A 20,834-nucleotide genomic window follows, 5' to 3' on the forward strand; every position below is an offset into this window, starting at 1 on the left:
ACTGATGCTGAACTTGAAGTTCCAATACTTTGACCAGCTCATGTAAGAGCCAACTCATTGGAAAAGACCCTGGTGCTGGAGGAGGTTTGGAGGAGGTTTCCCCCAAAGAGGCAATATTTGAGGCTTGATAAATGCAGGCTTCCCAGGTGGCACCAGGGGTAAAGAACTCGTCTGCCAAGGCAGGAGATATAAGAGACACAGGTTGGGTTCAATCCCTGGCTGGGAAGATCCTCTGGGGTAGCAAACGGCAGAGGATGAGATGGTTGGATAGCATCACCAATTCAATGGACATGAACTTGGGCAAACTCTGGGAGATAGTGAGGGACAGGGAGGCCCGGTGTGCTGCAGTCCATGGGGTAGCAGAGTCAGACGCAACTTAGTGACTAAACAGAAACAACAAAGTGGTCTGCTAATCTCCCACATTTATTTAGGCAGTGGTTCTCAGTGGGGGCAAGGGGGAGGTTAATGCAAGCTGCAATATCTCAAGATGTTTTGGGCTAGCATAACTAGGAATGTTATGGGTGTCTGCTGGGTAGAGCCCAAGGATATAGCTAACTATCCTACAACACAGAAGAGAGTTTCCAAACCCCAGCCCACCCCCAACCCAAATTCATCTGGTCAAAATGTCAGTGTTGCTGAGGCTGAGAAGACTTGTGCCACACTTGTAGGCAGCACATCAGAGGTCAACATGAGTCTGTAAAGTAGACACACAGGCCAGTGCACCCCGCTGTTCCTGGGAAATGAGAAGAATGATAAACCCATACCCCATGCTCAGAATCTTTGATAGATTATCACTGGGCAATGCGCCCCAGTGGTTGCTGTCTCTTTCCAAGTAACATATTCCATCTTCATAGGTAGGAGTAAAAGGTGGAACAGGTGACTAGGAGCATTCTTGGGAAAAAACCCCTCAAAGATACCAGGAACAAGGGAAGACCCTCCCTCCTAACAGAATCCATCCTCACACTCTAGCCAGACATACAGATGAACCTCAAACATCAGCAAGTGATCAGTGTAACAATCTGGAAGTCATCCTGCCCCATTTCTTAATTTCAACAAGCTTCCTCTGTGTTGTCCAGCCTCAAACTCTTGACTTCCTAATGGGACTCAGATAATCTCTCAGTTGTTCCACTGACTTGCCCCAAACTTTACCCTGGACCTCAGTTTGATGCTATGACTCCTTTTCCCTCCTTCTTGAGGTTATAATCATTTTTTGACTCTTCATGTGTAACTGAATCCATAGACTCTATGTGTATAACCAAACTGACCCCTGGCTAGGGACAACCTGGCCAAAGGGTGAGAAATCCGTACATTGAAGGTCCCGGGTTGCACAAAGTTATTGATATTAAGAAAAGATAGTAATCACTAGGGATTTGTTCTTTCAAGAGTCTCCCAGAACTTTATCTATTTTCTATTTTAGCAGTATTACATGCATTGCACACTATTAATATCCCTGTTGTACAGATGAGGAACACGAAGCTGAGGCTGAGAGGCTGTAATTTTCCCAAGATGGCACAGTTAGTAAACAGCACATAAGAATGAGAATTCAGACTGTCTGGCCCCAAATCTGTCTTTGCTAACTACTACTATACACCATGCTGGGGAAGGGACATGAGAAAATGAAGGACAATTTCTGTATAGGGGAAACATGACTAGGGTACACATTGGTCATTAAACAGAGACAAAGAGGACCTTAAGCAAAGGAGGAGGTTTCCCCCAAAGAGGCAATATTTGAGGCTTGATAAATGCAGGCTTCCCAGGTGGCACCAGTGGTAAAGAACTCGTCTGCCAGGGCAGGAGATATAAGAGACACAGGTTGGATTCAGTCCCTGGCTGGGAAGATCCTCTGGGGTAGTAAACGGCAACCCACTCCAGTATTCTTACCTGGAAAATTCCATGGACAGAGGAGCCTGGTGGGTTATAGTCCACAGGGCCACAAAGAGTTGGACATGACTGAGCACCTTACTCAAATGAGAGCTATTTTGAGGGGTGGGAGCCAGTCTCTGGTGGGGCTCCTCTCACAAAAGCACGGCACAGCAAAGGAACAGGGCAGTCTGGTCTTGCAGCTGAAACAGGGACTCTGAGACAAGAAGAGTGGAGCAGCTGGGGATGGAAGCAGCATGGATCACAGAGCGCCTAAAGACATTGCATAAGCATCTAACTCTTTCCAGAAGGCAATAGAAGAAGGCCACAGGTCATCTGCGTCTCAGAGATAGTCCTCTAAGCCCAAGCATGGTAAACAGGTTGTGAGGTGACACTGGTCAAGCATACCCAACAAAAAAGTTCTTATGATAAGGCCTGAACCAAGACGGAAGACTGGGTATGAACAATAGTAGACAAATAAGAGATATTTAGAGGGTGGCAGCTTAAGGAGAGATAAATTAATAAACAAAATTTCTGTATAGGCAGTTTCCTAACAAACTTAGGACCTCATAATAGCAAAGCTCCAGCATAGGGCACAGCTGCCAATGGGCTAGACCACAAGAGGCAGGAAGGGGTGAATTCCCTAATGAGGGCAGCAGAATCCATTCAGCATTCATCTGATAAGCTCCCCCCTCATCAATGGCCCTGTCTACACAGATGTCAGACTGGAGCCACAAGTCTCAAGACAAATGACCCAGAGCCTCAGCACTGGCCATTGTAACTAGAGAGGCGTGGACTAAACTGAACTAAGTGAGTGATTCTTATTTCTTATTTTAGTGAATAAGGAGCATCACAGAATAAAATTAGACATCATTCAAAATGATTAACACTAGCAACTTTCAATGAAATAGTTTAATCCACTTGATTTAAGGGGTCTGGAAACCTTCCATAAAACCATTATCAACATATGGATAGATTTCATTATTATTAATAAAAATCTGGTTTAGGCAAGTTTCATTCAAATTGCTTCATGCATCAAATATTGAGATAGATGACATTTTTGGAGACGGCTGCCAAAACCTCTATTCACAAGTGCTGCATCCAGGTTGTACACAGACCTATAAGATGACTAGCCTCCTACTATGGAAGGCAAAGTCCATATAGGTCCCAAGGATTTTTAAGAGGAACCTGTGGCATTCAGACTCAGCAGAACTATTTTCTCTGGGAAAAGCCTATGAATATTTGTGAATCTGTGAATAGCTGAGAAATCAGGCTCCAGGTCAGTTTGCTTATGCCAGTTCTACTAAATTCTAATAATACTTTTCTAAATAGGTGTCTATGCAACAAATTTATTTCTTATATGATAGGTTGATTTTAACACATCTATTGAAAATCCTTTTCCTTATATTCTTTTAGATGTAGTTTTTCCATCTCATCTATTTTAAAGTATTTCTTAAAAAAAGAAAATCTCAACGTATTCATAATAATAAAAAATGTATATCTTCAGAGGTAGCAAAATAAATGTATGAGAAGTGGCAGGGTCTTTCTTATAAAGTAGAATGACAATCATCTCAGGGCACATATTTATCTTACTTTCTATGGTGCCTGAAAGTGAAAGTGAAAAGTGAAAGTGAAGTCACTCAGTCGTGTCCAACTCTTTGTGACCCCGTGGACTGTAGCCTACCAGGCTCTTCCGTCCATGAGATTTTCCAGGCAAGAGTACTGGAGTGGGTTGCCATTTCCTTCTCCAGGGGATCTTCCCAACCCAGGGATCGAACTCAGGTCTCCTGCATTGCAGGCAGACACTTTACCCTCTGAGCCACCAGGGAAGTCCTCTATGGTGCCTGGAGGAGAATAAATAATCAGGAGGTAAAGAGGAGAGCAGTCGACTGGATTACTATGGATCCTTTCTTCCAGAGGCTGTAAAAAGATATTTGTTCAGAGACTCATATAGTAACACAAAAAGATGAATCCCTAATGGCTGAGCAGTTAAACATTTTTTTTTAATTAAAGCAATATAGCCCTAAAAAATAGAAATGTACATTAATTCAACCTCTGCAGGCAAGGTTTTTGAAAATCAGATTCAATAGATGACACAGGAAAAGAATAAAGACAGTTTTTACTACCCCAAAGTAAACATCACATGTAAAATAAAAACTTAAAAGGCTAATAATTTGGAAAATATTAATTTACTGATATATTTATTACGGATCTCAAGGTTGAAACCCAGTTGATATCTAGGCTGTCTAGTAGCATCAATGATGAGTGTAAGATAATATTAAGTGAAGAAATATGCTTGAATGTGCTTATTCAGTCAGGTATTAATACATAATTGCACTTCTGGTACATGAGTCATTAAACATATTGCTACATAAAATAAAAAGCCTAGATGTTTATATTCTGAGTGGCTTAGGAAGATGATCTGATGAATCCAATTGCTGAAACTACTAAAAGTTCTTGTAAATAGAGCAAAAACTATTTTTACATTCATCAATGATACTGATTTATGAAACAAAGACAAAAACAAAAAAAACAGGAAAACTCAAACTTGTTAGAAGAAATGGCAAATCCTCTCTAGAGCAAAAAATAACTTAAAATAAGTGTCAAAGAATTTAAATAAATAAAGTCTCAAGGAAAGATGTTCCTTGATTACAGAGTAAAGCAACAGGCGCAGAGTAAAAAAGAATCATGACTGAAGGACAGAAGAAACAACAAACCAGATCAGCAAAATGTCCAATATTGAAATCATCAACTTAAGAATATAAGCTCGAAGGGGGGGAAAAAAACTGAAATGGTTACTAAAGGACAGGAAAATATAGGATTTAACCAAAATATATTTTTCAAGTTATCAAGTTGAGATTCTAGAAGTGGAACAAAGTCAGTGATTAAAAATTTTTAATTCAATAACTAAGTTCAAAAGCTAATTCAACATAGCTGAAGAGTGAAATAATTTAAAAATAGGATCAAATGAAACTATAAAGAATGAAGAACAGTAACAAAGGCACAGATAATTTGAGAGGAATTTTAATAAATTCAAGGTTAAAAGGGCTAATAAGATCTGTTGGAAGTGCAGAGGAAATGAGAGCTATTGAGAGAGAATCTATTTGAAAGGAAAAGCTACAGTAGTCAAGACAGTGTGATACTGGGATAAAGTTAGACGAGTTAAAGAGGGCAGAAGTAGACCCACACAAGTATGGACAACTCAGTTTTGACATGATGCAAAGGCAATTCAGTGGAGAAAGTATAGTCTTTTAGAAAAAATGGTGGTGGAACAACTGGACAGCCATATGCAATGAACAAACACATACTTTAGTATGTACCTCTTACCACATACAAAAATTAAAGGGATCATAGACCTAAAATTTAAAACATAAACTATACAATTTCTAGAAAGAAAACACTGAAACAAATCTTTGTGAAATTAGGTTAGGCAGTATTTTATTTTTTTTCAATTTCTCCATTATTTTATTTTATTAGTTTTGGGGGGGGGGGTAACTGTTTTTTATTTTTTATTATTTTTTTTTAATTTAAATTTTATTTTTTTACTTTACAATGCTGCATTGGTTTTGCCATACATTGACATGAATGCACCACATACAACACTACTGTAGGTTTAATTGTGTCCCCTCCAGTATCTTTGTTGTTGTTCAGTCACTAAGCTGTGTCTGACTCTTTGCAACCCCACGGAGTGCAGCACGCCAGACTTCCTTGTCCTTCACTATTTCCCAGAGTTTGCTCAAGTTCATGCCCATTGACTCAGTGATACAATCTATCTGACCCCTTCTTTTGCCTTCAATTTTTCCCAGGGTCAGTGTCTTTTTCCAATAAGTTGGCTCTTTATATCAGGTAGACAAAGTATTAGAGCTTCGACTTCAGCATCAGTCCTTCCAGTGAATATTCAGGGTTGATTTCCTTAGAATGTGACCTATTTGGAAACAGGGTCTTTACAGAGATAACTGAGTTACAATGAAGCTATTAGAGTGAGGGGCTTCCCTGGTTACTCAGATGGTAAAGAATCCACTTGCAGTGCAGGAGGCCTGAGTTCAATCCCTGCGTTGGGAAGATCCCCTGAAGAAGGAAATGACAACCCACTCCAGTATTCTTGCCTGGAGAATTCCATGGACATAGAAGCCTGGCTGGCTACAGTCCACGGGGTTGCAAAGAGTCAGACACGACTGAGTGACTAACACTAATATAGCATGATTGGAGTGTTTACAAACAGTAAAAATGTGGACAATGAGAGAGACACGCACAGAGGGAAGACTTGGAGAAGAGACATGGAGAGTATTCCACGTGGAAGCAGAGGATTGGAGAGAGACAGCTACAAGCCAAGGAATGCCAAAGATTGTCAGCAACTGCCAGACGCTAGGCGAGAGGCATGGAATAGATTCTCCCACACAGCACTCCCCTGATAGCTCAGCTGGTAAAGAATCTGCCTGCAGTGCAGGAGACCTGGGTTCAGTCCCTGGGTTGGGAATATCCCCTGGAGAAGGGAAAGGCTACCCACTTCAGCATTCTGGCCTGGAGAATTCCATGGACTGTACAGTCCATGGGATTGTAAAGAGTCAGACATGACTGAGCAACTTTCACTTCACAGCATTCCAAAGAAAGCACCCCTGCTGATACTTTGATTTCAGAACTATGGGATAATAAATTGCCACTTCTGTAAGCCAGTTTGTGGTGCTTTGTTACAGACACCATGAACGCAATCTCTAATTTTTTAAATGATGGTAAATTTGATGTCATCAAAACTAAGAACTTCTGTTATTCAAATGTATTTGGTAACAAATTGAAATGATAAACACAGACAGGGAGAAAATGTTTGCTAATCATATATCTTGATAAATGATTTATATCCAGAATATGTAAAGAAGTCTCAAAATTCAATAACAGCCAAATAAAATAAAACAGCCTAATAAGAGGCAAAAAGTGTCAGGAAAAAGTTTCAGATGTACAATGGCAAGTAAGCATATGAAGAGATGCTCAACAGCATTAATCTGTAGGAAGTGCAAATTAAAATTACAGTGAGATACAACATCAAACCTATTAAAACGGGTAAAATTTAAATGACTGATCATACCAACTGTTATCAAGGATATGAAGCAACTAGAACTCTTATACATAGCTGGTAGAAATGTAAAATGGCACACATTGGAAAACATTTCTGCACTTCCTAAAAAAGTTAGAATACACTAATTTATAATTCAGCCATTTACCCAAGAGTAATGAAAGTATATAAGCATATAACATATCTGAATATCCATACAATTTTATCTGAAATAGCAAAGAACTGGAAACAACCCAAATATACATCAGCAGATCAACAGACAAGCCAATTGTTTCATATCCGTATACAATAGTATATTACTCAACAGTGAAAAGGAATGAACTATTTTACACACAACAAGTTGTAAAATAATTAATATTAGTGAAAAAAAAGCTTGACATAGAAATGACATATTGTGTGATTCATTTATATATAATTTTAGAAAGTGCACCCTAACCTATAATGACAGAAACTCAATTAGTGACTTCCTAGGAATGGAGAGGAAGGACTGGGAGGGGCAATAAGGAGGAATTACCACAGTGCATGAGAAAATTTGGTGAGAGTAGATAATGAATATTTATTATCATGATATTTTTCATAACGTCATATGTGTATGTATTTTTTAAACTTATCAAATTACATACTTTACACTTAATTTATATGTCAATTATACAAAATACATTTCCTTATGTGTAGTTCCTTTAGGTTAGTTATACAAAAATACAGTGTCAGTTATATAAAATCATAATTAAATTGGATTTAACCCCCCAAAATATAAGTGTTCTCTATACAACACAGGGAATATAGCCAATATTTTATAATAGCTATAAACTGAATATAACTTTTAAAAATTGTGAATCACTATGCTTGGAGAAGGCAATGGCACCCCACTCCAGTACTCTTGCCTGGAAAATCCCATGGACGGAGGAGCCTGGTAGGCTGCAGTCCATGGTGTCGCCAAGAGTCGGACATGACTGAGTGACTTCACTTTCACTTTTCACTTTCATGCACTGGAGAAGGAAATGGCAACCCACTCCGGTGTTCTTGCCTGGAGAATCCCAGGGACTGGGGAGCCTGGTGGGCTGCTGTCTATGGGGTCACACAGAGTCGGACACGACTGAAGCGACTTAGCAGCAGCAGCAGCAGCATGCTTTACATTTGAAACACAGAATACTGTACATCAACTGCACCTCAGTAAAAATTTTTAAAAAACGGGATTAAATAAATAAGAGGTAGAATAAATGCAACTTGTAGATGAATGCTTAGCCTCTGGACAGATACAGACTTGGATTCATAATTCCTGGATCAATGGCTTACTCATTAAACATGACCTTGCTCAATTAAAAAAAAAAAAAGAATGTTAACAGAAACAATATGGGATTAAAGCATATCAAAATACAGAGTGGAACACGAATGTACTGATCATCATTGTGGTCCGTGTCCACACTGAACGTGACTCTGTAAGAACAAAATGACTGACCAGGAGGCCATGCTGTCTTTCCTCTGTCACAGGGCTGCTACTCTGCGCACTGCTCTGGTCTCATCAGCTAAACTACAGCCATTAAGAATATACCATCATCTTGTCAGAAGGCAATTTACCAGGGTCTAGTCTTTTCCAAGAATGTATTTATTTACTCCATTTAGATTTGAAAATAATGCAGTTAACCACAACATAAGTAGTTTTTATAGACTTGTTCAAGATGAGGTCCTGGGAGGATTCAGTGTTTAAAAGAATTTTCTATTTTTCACTATAAAATTAATTGATAATTAATTTGACAGTATTTAATATTCACATTATATTCACCATATTCACTATCGACTCAAAAATTTTTAGTTACACTGACTTTCTATTTCCTTCCCTTTTTTCTTTTAATTTTAAGGCCTATTTGATGTAATTGTCCCCAGCGGTGATTTCTATGGCTACTTTTACATCTAATGATCCTCTTCCTCCCACTTCATCACTGGAAAGCATTTTCATTATTAAAATGTGTAATCCACTTTAAAAAAAGAGAAAGAGTTGCAGGGCAACCAGTATATTTATATGCTCGTGGAATGGCACATTATTTGGAAAATAATCCTACATCAACTGACAAAAGTGGAAAAGAGCATACTCTGTGACTCACCCATTTGGAAATAAATCTATCCTTTGGCTCTCCCAATTCTATGTACATTTTACACATGATATGTAAAATATATATGTATATGCAAGATATACATAGACACATATAAATACATATTTATATGTAATATATAAATATATATATATTTGATATATATTATACATAGGTCCATCTAGTCAAGGCTATGGTTTTTCCTGTGGTCATGTATGGATGTGAGAGTTGGACTGTGAAGAAAGCTGAGTGCCGAAGCATTGATGCTTTTGAACTGCGGTGTTGGAGAAGACTCTTGAGAGTCCCTTGGACTGCAAGGAGATCCAACCAGTCCATTCTGAAGAAGATCAACCCTGGGATTTCTTTGGAAGGAATGATGCTAAAGCTGAAACTCCAATACTTTGGCCACCTCATGCGAAGAGCTGACTCATTGGAAAAGACCCTGATGCTGGGAGGGACCGGGGGCAGGAGGAGAAGGGGATGACAGAGGATGAGATGGCTGGATGGCATCACCGACTCGATGGACATGAGTCTGAGTGAACTCCGGGAGTTGGTGATGGACAGGGAGGCCTGGCATGCTGCGATTCATGGGGTCGCAAAGAGTCGGACACGACTGAGTGACTGAACTGAACTGAACTGAACTGACTGATACATATATGAAGCCCACATGTTATTAGATAATATCAATATAGTAGATAGCCATATCTATATGCAGTATATAATTAGATAATATTCATGTGTCAGATAAACATTAATATTTCTGGAATAATTCTTTTTCTAGCAAAAAATAATATCAATCTATAGTTGGCTATATAACCAGATTCCAGTGTATTTATAAACCCGAATACTGTTCACTAGTTAAGGTGAATGAATTACAGCTCAACAACAATCCTCAGGAAGAAATATATATACCAAATATTTTATAAAGTTTGTATCATTACAATATTAAATAAATAAAGCTTCCCCATAAAATTTGTATCTAATATATATAAATATTAATGATAAAATATCAAAAAATTGCATCAGTGACCATGGAACAATTAATTTTTTGGAATGGTAACCAGGAAAGCTTTATTTTTATTCTTCTTTTCTTTCAGACTTTCCAACTTTTATTTAATAAGTATATACTATGTTGATAGTGAAAGTGATTACCTATAAATCTCAAAGTGTTAGATTAAAGTATTGTAGTGTGTGATTGCTTTTTGATCAAGCATTACTCTATGAGGTGGATTATTGAATAAAATAGAGAAATGGAGCTAAATACGTTTTATTCTTAGTGTCAAAGTATAATGTTCCACTGAACTGGCAGATTGGGTATCAGGTGATTTCCTTCATAGGTCCACAAAGTGTGCTAAGTCTCCTAAAATAACCCCCAAAGAGTAAAATGTAGGCCAGAAAACCAAAAGGGAGACATTTGACAAACCGTATATGACATAATGTAAAATTCATAAATGGAAGATTTCTGAATCTAAAAGTACTTAAAATACTTAAAAGTAGCCAAACAAATCAAACTATTTCTAAAAAGATGCAAGCACTCTTTCTAATCAGTGTAACATTGTGTATATTCCATAAAATGGATTGCATTGTGTAAATACAGATTTTGAGTGTCACTAGGAAACTTTCAACTAACCAAATTAGTTTTCCTCAAGTATGCTGTAGTTAAATTTACCTGCTCACACAAGTGTCGATCATGGTGGCAATGCCGGTGGGCTGGAGGACCCGCTGCCAGCACAGCGGAACTTGACAGAAGCCAAGCAAATGCCCGAGTGGAAAACAAAGAGGCACCGGGTTTGGCTGCCCCAGGAGGGAAGTGGACAAGAGGAAGAAAGATGCTCAACAAGTGCAACTGATAGATGCTCAGCACCAGTATGTATCATATATATGGAGTAAGAGATCATTCAGAACATAAAGCTGAGAGAGAAGCAGAAAAGAACATCGTCACTATTACAAGCTCAGTATCCAGGTCTATAAAGAGAGCAAACAAAGCTTAGAAGACAGAGTGGCATGTCTGCCTTGAACACTGGGGGAGAGAGCTGGGGGTCAGAGGGGAGCTGCCCAGAAAAAGGCATATTTCTGGACCTTAAACCTGAGAAAGATTTTTGCCAAATAGAGAAAAGGGGTGAAATATTAAGTGAAAGGGTATGACTTGCTTATAAAATTATAAGTCCCTTTTCAGTACCAGAGTTTAATTAAATATTTCAGGTGAAAAGTGGCGAATGCAAGTTCAAAGTTAGAGATTTCTGGAGCTGAGAAAATGTTGGGCTGCATAGCTGTAACTTCCTCCTTACGCATCAGAGAAGCCATGAAGGTACTCCTGTTTTTGCTGTTGTTTTATTTGTAAGAAAAGAATGAAACATGATCATTATTTTTTTTTTTTAAGTATTGCAGAAAGGAGTAAAAATGGAAGCAGAAATTATTGTAACAGTCCAAGTGGGAGATGATAAGGGACTAAATTGAAGCCTTGCCGCTAAGGAAGAAATATGAAAAGACTTAAGAAGCATTTTGAAAGATGAATCGTCAGGCTTTGGTTCAAAATTGACTGTGGAAGGCGAGAGAGAAGGAGTAGCAGATAAGGACCCTGGAAATTCTAATTACGACGACTCTGCGGATGACAATATCACTAATGGAGATATGGAATGCAGGAAAAAGAGCTGGTTTCAGGAAGCAGATAATGAGTTTAGCTTAGGACATGCTGATGTGTATGTTTCTCTGGTATATCCAGGAAAGTAGAACATGGAAATAGAGGTCTGGGACTGAAATTCTGAGTTAGTGAAATAGACTTGAGACTCAAGTCCAGTGCTGATATTGAAAGCTCTCAGAGAGCAGGAGAGACTAATAATCAAAACAGAATACATGGAATTGAGTGCTCACTGTGTGATCACTCTACATATATTCATTTATTTAATTAACGATCCTGTAAGTTCTGTAGTTGCTTCCCCTACCATAGGAAGCTGATTCACAAAGAGTTAAAAACTCGTCCAAGAATGGAAGTGGCCAAGCCGGGATGCACAACCAAGGAGTCTGGTGTCATTGCATAGATGATTGGCCAGCACTTTATAGTTTCCTCTGCTAGTGAATGACAAGGGGATCACAGATATTTGGGAGACAAGTTGAGGATGACAGGCCAATGGAGATCACAGAAGATAATCAAGGATAGGTCTTCTTGGAGAAGGCAATGGCACCCCACTCCAGTACTATTGCCTGGAAAATCCCACTGACAGAGAAGCTTGGTGGGCTGCAGTCCATGAGGTCGCTAGGAGTCAGACACAACTGAGCGACTTCCCTTTCACTTTTCACTTTCATGCATTGGAGAAGGAAATGGCAACCCACTCCAGTCTAATGTTCTTGCCTGGAGAATCCCAGGGGCAGGGGAGCCTGGTGGGCTGCCATCTATGGGGTCGCACAGAGTCAGACATGACTGAAGTGACTTAGGAGCAGCAGCAGCAGGTCCCCCCAGTGGCTCAGCAGTAAAGAATCCACCTGCAATGCAGGAGACATGGGTCTGATCCCTGGATTGTGAAGCTCTCTCAGAGAAGGAAGTGGCATCCCTCTCCGGTATTCTTGCCTGGGAAATCTCATGGACAGGGAAGCTGGTGGGCTACATACAGTCCATGGGGTCACAAAAGAGTCGGACACGACCTAGGGACTAAACAACAACAAGTGAGGAGGGAGTACCATGTTAAGAAAAGCAAAGGAGGAGAGGGTTTCAAAGGAGGAGAAGCCTGTAGTGTCAACTGTTAGTAAGTCTCAGATGCTTTGTGTAGGGGGTCAGGGGTCAGAGAGCAGTTTTCTGCAAAGTGATGGGAAAGGAGGCTGGACTGTGGGGGCTTTGGAGGCCATAGGATTGAAAGGACAGAAGCAATCAGAGCAGAAGACTCTTCCAGAAAGAAGAGAAGAGAGGCAACAACTTGATGGGTAACAGTATGGAGGAGAGACTTCTGGCATTTTCAAAATCAGGGGTTGCCCTGACCCAGACGTCTGTCTTGGCTCAGATAAAACGCTCAAGTTTACAAAGGGAATCATAGCCTTACCATCAAGCTTGTGCGAATACACTTTAGGTTAACAAACTAGGTCAAAGAAAAAGGATTAGTGTTTAGGGATCACAGCCAGGAGCAGGATCTCCAAAAGGTTGAAGGAAGCCCACTAAGATAGCCCCTGTTATCTTAGTGACATAGCCAGGAGGAAGCATGGTCATCAGTTTTTATGCTTGTGTTCATGCACAGGATGAACAAGGGACACCCAAGACCTGGAATCAGTGCTCATATGAAGCTGCCTAAACGGTGGGGTCTGGGAATCCAGATTTAGCAATGGATTGAGGTGAGGCACAGAGGGTTGGAGGAGGTCTTAGCATCCTCCATGATTGAACCCTCTTCTTAAGATGACGAGCATCCTTCTAATCCTCATATTATCCCAGGTTTTGGGGTTTCGGTGCTTGTTCTACCCTCACTGAATTGATATGCAAAGAAATCTGTCTGTGTTGGGCCACTTGGACAATGGAGGTTACTGGTTCTCAGAGTTTAGTATGGCAAGGGCAGCAGCCAAGCCTGATACACATGCAGTGAACCAAACATACAACTCACGATTCTAAATATAAATATTGTGAAAACAGGTTGTCGGAGACTAACAGAGACTAACTTCCTCCCTTTTTCAGTGAACTTGGGTCTTGTGTGTAATTGTTGGAGTTTCCTCCCACATCCATGAACTTTCTCCAAGAAAATAACAGTGCAAACCTCTATTTGGCACCCCAGGGTAAGGAAGACAGTAGACAGGAAGGAGCTGTCTGGCCCTGCTCTTTAAATCAACCTACTCAGCACTTAGAAACCCACATCATCATAAATCAGCCAGGTAACTGGGACCTTAGGCAATGGAATTCTGCAACCAGTTTCTATTTGCCCACCCTGAATCCTTTCCCCTTACTCTTGACATTCTAGATTCTTTAAGATTCCCTTTCTCCCAACTAGCCTTCCAATATGTTTCCAAGAATTTCACATTTATGCTCTCCCCACCTTGTACCTGATGGCCATATTTAGGACTGCCTATTTTGAATTAAACTCTATGATTTTCAAACAACATAAATTTAGTATGTGTTTTCTAGTCCTTGCAAGATAATTGAAGATAAAAGATGTGCCTTTTCCATCTGACTCCAGGTCCAATTAGCCAAGCTCACCTCTTGCCTGGCTTTCCAGCAAAGTGAGGGTGGGCAGACAAGAAGAGAGATGGCAAAAGCTTAGGGGTGGGGTTTGCATCCCTCCCTGTCAATTGTCCTAAGTGATTCTCTTTTCTCTTCCCCAACAGAGCAGGTTTCCCAGGGAAACCTTCTCTTGTCACTCCTTATCTTTGATTTGGAAAGAACAGAACAATTTTGCATAATACATAGATCTCCCCTAAATTATAAATATGCTGTGACTGCAGATTTCCCCCACTGCCTCTGTCTATACCTTAATATCAGCTTAAAAATTGTCTTCCCAGAGTCAGGAAGGTGAAAGGTAAATTGGATGTGGCAAAATCAGAAGTCAGAGCAAGGGAGTGACCATGTGATCTGGCTAGCTTCCAAGATGTATAATGACACTCTACCTAACTAGATTCTCCCATAGCCTATATGGCTCCATTTTTTTGTTTCATTTGCTTGTTTGGTGGCTTCCAGTGAGTTCCCTGCTCCCTAAGGAATCTTTCTAGGTTTGCCCCATTGTGTGCCCTGTCTCCCAGGAACCTGTTCAGACTGAATCCTGATTGACACCCTTAACTGGTTGGGATATATAGAAATAATTCTTATTCCACTCAGTGGCTTGCTGTCCTGGAAGTCAACTTTTTAAATGGCTGATTGGTGTGGTTGTTTGAAGTAAAAGGTTTCTTGAGATCATAATGAAAATATGAGATCAGCAGTCAGTTCAGTTCAGTCGCTCAGTCGTGTCTGACTCTTTGCAATCCCATGAATCGCAGCATGCCAGGCCTCCCTATCCATCACCATGTCCCGGAGTTAACCCAAACACATGTCCATTGAGGAGGTGATACCATCCAGCCATCTCATCCTCTGTCGTCCCCTTCTCCTCCTGCCCCCAGTCCCTCCCAGTATCAGGGTCTTTTCCCATGAGTCAACTCTTCACATGAGGTGGTCAAAGTACTGGAGTTTCAGCTTTAGCATCATTCCTTCCAAAGAACACCCAGGACTGATCTCCTTCAGAATGGACTGGTTGGATCTCCTTGCAGTCCAAGAGACTCTCAAGAGTCTTCTCCAACACCACAGTTCAAAAGCTTCAATTCTTCAGTGCTCAGCCTTCTTCACAGTCCAACTCTCACATCCATACATGACCACTGGAAAAACCATAGCCTTGACTAGATGGACCTTTGTTGGCAAAGTAATGTCTCTGCTTTTTAATATGCTATCTAGGTAGGTCATAACTTTCTTTCTAAGGAGCAAGCGTCTTTTAATTTCATGGCTGCAATCACCATCTGCAGTGATTTAGGAGCCCCCAAAAATATAGTCTGACACTGTTTCCACTGTTTTCCAATCTATTTGCCATGAAGTGATGGGACCAGATGCCATGATCTTCATTTTCTGAATGTTGAGCTTTAAGCCTACTTTTTCACTCTCCTCTTTCCCTTTCATCAAGAGGCTTTTTAGTTCTTCTTCACTTTCTGCCATAAGGGTGGTGTCATCTGCATATCTGAGATTACTGATATTTCTCCCGGCAGTCTTGATTCCAGCTTGTGCTTCATCCAGCCCAGCATTTTTCATGATGTTCTCTTTGGATTATGGCTAAATGGTTATCACAGGAAGCGGAGGTCCAAGATTCAGTGCAGTTTTTTTTTTTTTTTATCTTAAATACTAAGATCTTTAATATACTCTTAAATTGACAGTTTTTAGTCTTACCATTTGTATGCTTATTGCTCAAACTCTTGTCAAGAGAGAAGAGGAATGAAGGTATAAATATGTGGGTCATGAGCTAAGTGTTGATTTCAGCCTATCTCTTGCGGCCTCAGGGGAGTGGTCCAAACCCAAGCACCCGAGGAGGTGCTACAAACTCAAATTCAGTTCTGGCATTAGATTCTCTTTGGGCATCAGATATGTTGGGTAAAGCACAATCAGGGAGCATGGAAATATTCATTCAAGCAGACAGGACTGGAGAGACCTTGATGATCCTCTCTGTCTTCATTAATTCAAAACACCCAGCTCTGGTCGGGATTTCCTCTGAGGGTACAGAAGTGAACACAATAAATATGACGCCCGTTGCCACAGAGCTTGCTGTCTTATAAGGGCTATGCATAATTCTGCTTGGAACGGGATGTGGAGAAAGAGCACACAGCGGCAGGATATACACACATCACACACAAAGGCACACAGTTTCTTTTCACTTCTGATCACTCATTTTGAAACATCTTGTATTTTTTTTTCCCCCTAGAAAATCGGTCTCTGTAACCATGGAAATGGCTGTTGTTTTCAGTCCAAGGGGAAATAGGATTGTGTGTTTAAGGAGATACTGAATAAGCTTTGATTGCTGCTTGAGTGGAACTTTCAATTTCAACTCTTCACCACTCAAAGCTCCCACAGTCAGCTAAAGTGGCCACAGGAATCATAGGCTGCAGACCCTACCCCTCAATTCCTTTAGTCCACCTGCAAGCTGGCTTCACCCCTGCCGCACCCTTGGAGTTAGCAGCATCAGTGAAGGTAACCAATCTCCCCCATCCCCATTCCTGAAAGACCACGCATAGCACAGGTGGGAGGTAGCAGCACCACTCTGTCACAGCCCGTCATCCCTGCTCAGGGGTCTACAGCCAACTGACTCCTGAGCAGAGAACCGGGGGAGTCTCCAAGGCTGCAGAAGCATCTGACTCTCTTCCCTGGATACTCTCTGGGGGTCAGATGCTGGGCTTGGCAAGACAGCTATGGAGCCGCCACAGTGATTGCTTGGGAAGATCTGACTGGACAAGGTTTGAGACCACTTGACCTGAAGTTAACCTTATGTTTTCATCTCTTTTGCACTATGTACTTTCTGATAAATCCAATAAATCTTCTCTTGTTTAGGTGGCAGGCAGTTGGGATGGTTATTTTTGCTTTTGGCGAATCCTCAAAGAGGAAAAGCAACCCACCCATCCAAAAGGGAGGAGAAATAGGGCAACATAGGAGCAAAGTTGAATTCCTTAGCAGTGGACAGAGCTTAGGAGGAGGGTCTGTGTTTTTCACCAGAAGCCCCTTGATGGGCCCCAGAGGACCAGAGCACCCAGAGAGGGCCGCGGGGTGCCATGTGGTTCTGCGCCCAAGGAAAGAGTTGCAGGCGCATGCAAATACACGCACTAAGCAAGCACATTGCTAAGGATAACCCTGTATCCCAGTGCTACTTCTATTTCCTTTTGAGATTTTAATGTTCACTCACCAGCTTCCTGGCCTTTCTTTGCTTTATTGATCTTGGTAAAGGTAGAGAGGGGCTTCCCAGGTGGCGCTAGCAGTAATGAACCTGCCTGTCAATGCAGGAGACATAAGAGACATGAGTTCAATTCCTGGGTCGGGAAGATCCCCTGGAGGAGGGCATGGAAACCCACTCCAGTATTCTTGCCTGGAGAATCCCAAGCACTGAGGAGCCTGGCAGATTACCGTGCATGGGGTCACACAGAGTTGGACACGACTGAAGCAACTTAGCAAGCAAAGGAAGAAAAGAAAATGGAAAGACCACCAGAAAAACTAAATTAATCTATATTTAAAACGACAAAGCTATGCATGATAGTAAAATAAACAGACAGTAGAGCCAAAGAGACAGGAGAAGAAGGGGAGAAAGGAGAGTCAGCCTTGGTAGTTTTTACAGAGGGTTTCTGAGAGTTAGTAGCTGTGAAAGGAGAGATCAAGGGGCAGCTTCAGCATCTTATAAATGAAAAGGTAACAAAGAGACCAAGGAAAGGAATTGCAGTTTCAGATCTGGGTTAGCTAGTAATCCCTATTTAGTGCTTCTTAAAGAGCCCTCAATAAACGGGTCTTTGGAAGTCATTCTAGTTTTACTTCTGAAAGCAACCTCCTGTATTTGGGCCAGTTTTATGTGGATTACATGTGATTAAGCAAATGTGGCTCAGTGGATTTTCAAGTGTCTGACACCCAGCCATTTCAAACGGCCTCCACACTCCACAGGCTGGGGTCTGAGCAAGCTGAAAGCCTGTGATTCTGAGCCTACAGCAGTCTGGGTGTGCTCAGTCTGAACATTGAGAATCCTCAGTGACTGTGGCTAAGAGGGTTCAGAAAGCTGGAGAGGATGTGCTGTGGTTTTTTTCTTTCTCCCAAAGACAGCCCGTCTGTGTAGCGGCTTCTCTCTGCCACCCTTGGCTCCATGCGTGGCTCTGCTCAGTTCCTGCAGCCACTCTGGACACTGTTGGCCATCACCTCTTCCTTGGAACAACCTCTGCATGGCTTCCATAACACCTCTCTCGGTTTCACTCAGCCTTGCTGGGAACCCCTTCCCAGCCTTCTTCACTCATTTCTCCTCCTCCAAATTCTGAGCTCAGGCCGTTTCTCTGCCCACATAACTTCCCGAGTCATCTCATCTGTCTTCATGGCCTAAAAGCAAACAAATGATGATTCAAGATTTAAATATCTGGCCTGACCATCTCTCTCTGATCTCCAAAACCACATTTACAACTGCCCACGTGACATCTCCATCAGCTGCCCAACAGGAATCTCAAACATCACAAGGCCAAGGTTGAAATTTGTCCTTGGCCCCTTCCCTTTATCTCCAAACCTCTCCCCATGTCTTGATAAATGCAGCTCATTTGTTTAAACTGCTCAAGAAAAAATACCCAAGTCATCCTTAAATTCTCCTTTTCTCATACTCCCCTAATCCAATCCATCAACAAACCCATTGTTCATTTTCAAAATGTATTCAAAGTCTGACCACTTTCATACCCCCTCACTACCACCACCATCCTGCTTCAGATCACCACCAACTCTAGCCTGAATTCCCACAAAAGCCCCCATCTTGTCCTGCTTCTGCCTCTGCCAGTCAGCAGCCAGGGTAACCTTTCAAAATGCAGAAGCATAACATCATGCCTCCACTTAAAGCCAGCCACCAACTTCCTCGTCCTGAATAAAATGCCGCACGTGCACAAATACACACCTAGGTACTTTCTTCCCTCTTACTTGCTGTACTATTTTCCATAGCACCGATCATGAATATGTTATATATTTAAATATCTGTTTTCTGTCTCCCCTCCTAGAATCTAAGCTCTTTAAGAGTAGGAATTTGTCCTGCTTTGTTGTATCTCTTATGCCTAGAATTTTCTGACATATGGTACTTACTAAATTAACATTAAATTAATAAATAGATTATTTTTCTAAACTGCATGCTTCCTTTTCCCAAGATAGGATATACCTTGCAAGAAACAAAATGAGAAATAGTGGTAGCATCCTTCCCAAGTAGTTGCTATTCTCATACAGGAGTATTGTATTTCTTTCCCAGGGATTCCTATTTGGTTTGATGATGGGCCTCCCTGGTGGCTCAGTGGTAACAGTCAGCTTGCCAATGCAGGAGACATGGGTTCAATTCCTAGTCTGGAAAGATCCCACATGTCATGGGGCATGTGGTCTGTGAGCCACAACTGCTGAAGTCCGCATGCCTTGAGCCCATGCTCCACAACAACAGAAGCCCCTGCAGTAAGAAGCCCAAATACCAAAATGAAGAGGTAGCCCCTACTTGCCACAACTAGAGAAAGCCTGCACGCAGCAAGAAAGGCCCGGTGCAGCCAAATATATAAAATCATTCATAAAAAAATAATAGGAGCGTAAGTCATGGATACCACTCATAGGCTGACGTTTTAGGAGACACGGTGTTGTTCCCCAGCGTTCTCATCCCAGATAGAGGCTAACCCTTCATCTTTAGTCTTAGGATGAAGATATGGGACACAACCACACTCCATCCATTATAAAGACATAGGATATGAGAAATAAAAGCTCTGTGTTACATGTCACTGCAGTCTGGGGCCAAGGGCTATGCAGCGTAAGTCAGCCTACATTTGACTGATAAAGGTATGGGAGGGGGACATTCACTGGCTCATGGGCATTTGTGTGACACTCTGTGTCCCTGCCTTGGTGAGTGTGTGCTCGCTGGAATGAGTGTGCTCATTCTGCTTAGGACTTTTTCAGGGATGACCCTCCATTTCTCCAGTCTTAAGGGGACAGGTAGGGGGCCACTCTAGCACATTACTATCCCATAGAGGTATATACACCCATCCCAGTTATAATGTGGCTGTTTCACTTTTCCATGATGTGAGTGAGGGTCGGTGAGATTGACACACTGTATTGGCTATAATTTCCAAACATGCTGGTAGACCTTACTCGTTCTGAGAAAGACTGAGGAAAGAAAAGAGCCAGCCGACTAGCTCTGTGTACTCACACTGGGCCCAGGTGCTCTGTCGGGGGCTCAGAGAGGCTGAGCAATGCTTTCAACCTCTGAGATGAGCCAGGGAAGAATGGTAACTAGAGGTTATGCCAGGTGGCGATGCTGGCCATGGATCTCATCTGTGTCTGCTATTTAATGACTAAAGGGTACATCCTCCGAACATTGAACTGAGCACAGCTTCTCCCAGATGACAGTCTAAATCATAAGCTCTGGTCATGTGTGTGCGTGTATGTGTGTGTGGCTCTTTCTCAGGCCTCCTTATAAATCAGACTTTGAGAAATTTCCATAGATCCATTCACAGCCCCTGCAATTTCAAGGGTCTCTGTCTCAGGGCAATGTCCGCCCATCCCCCAGCATCTTTTGGGCCTCAGAGAACTGGGCAGCAGGGCAGGGCTGGACTCCTGCATCCCACACTCTCTCCTGGCCATTCCCTGAGGTCCG

Source organism: Budorcas taxicolor, chromosome 5, assembly GCF_023091745.1.
Source record: "Budorcas taxicolor isolate Tak-1 chromosome 5, Takin1.1, whole genome shotgun sequence".
NCBI classification, from domain to species: domain Eukaryota; kingdom Metazoa; phylum Chordata; class Mammalia; order Artiodactyla; family Bovidae; genus Budorcas; species Budorcas taxicolor.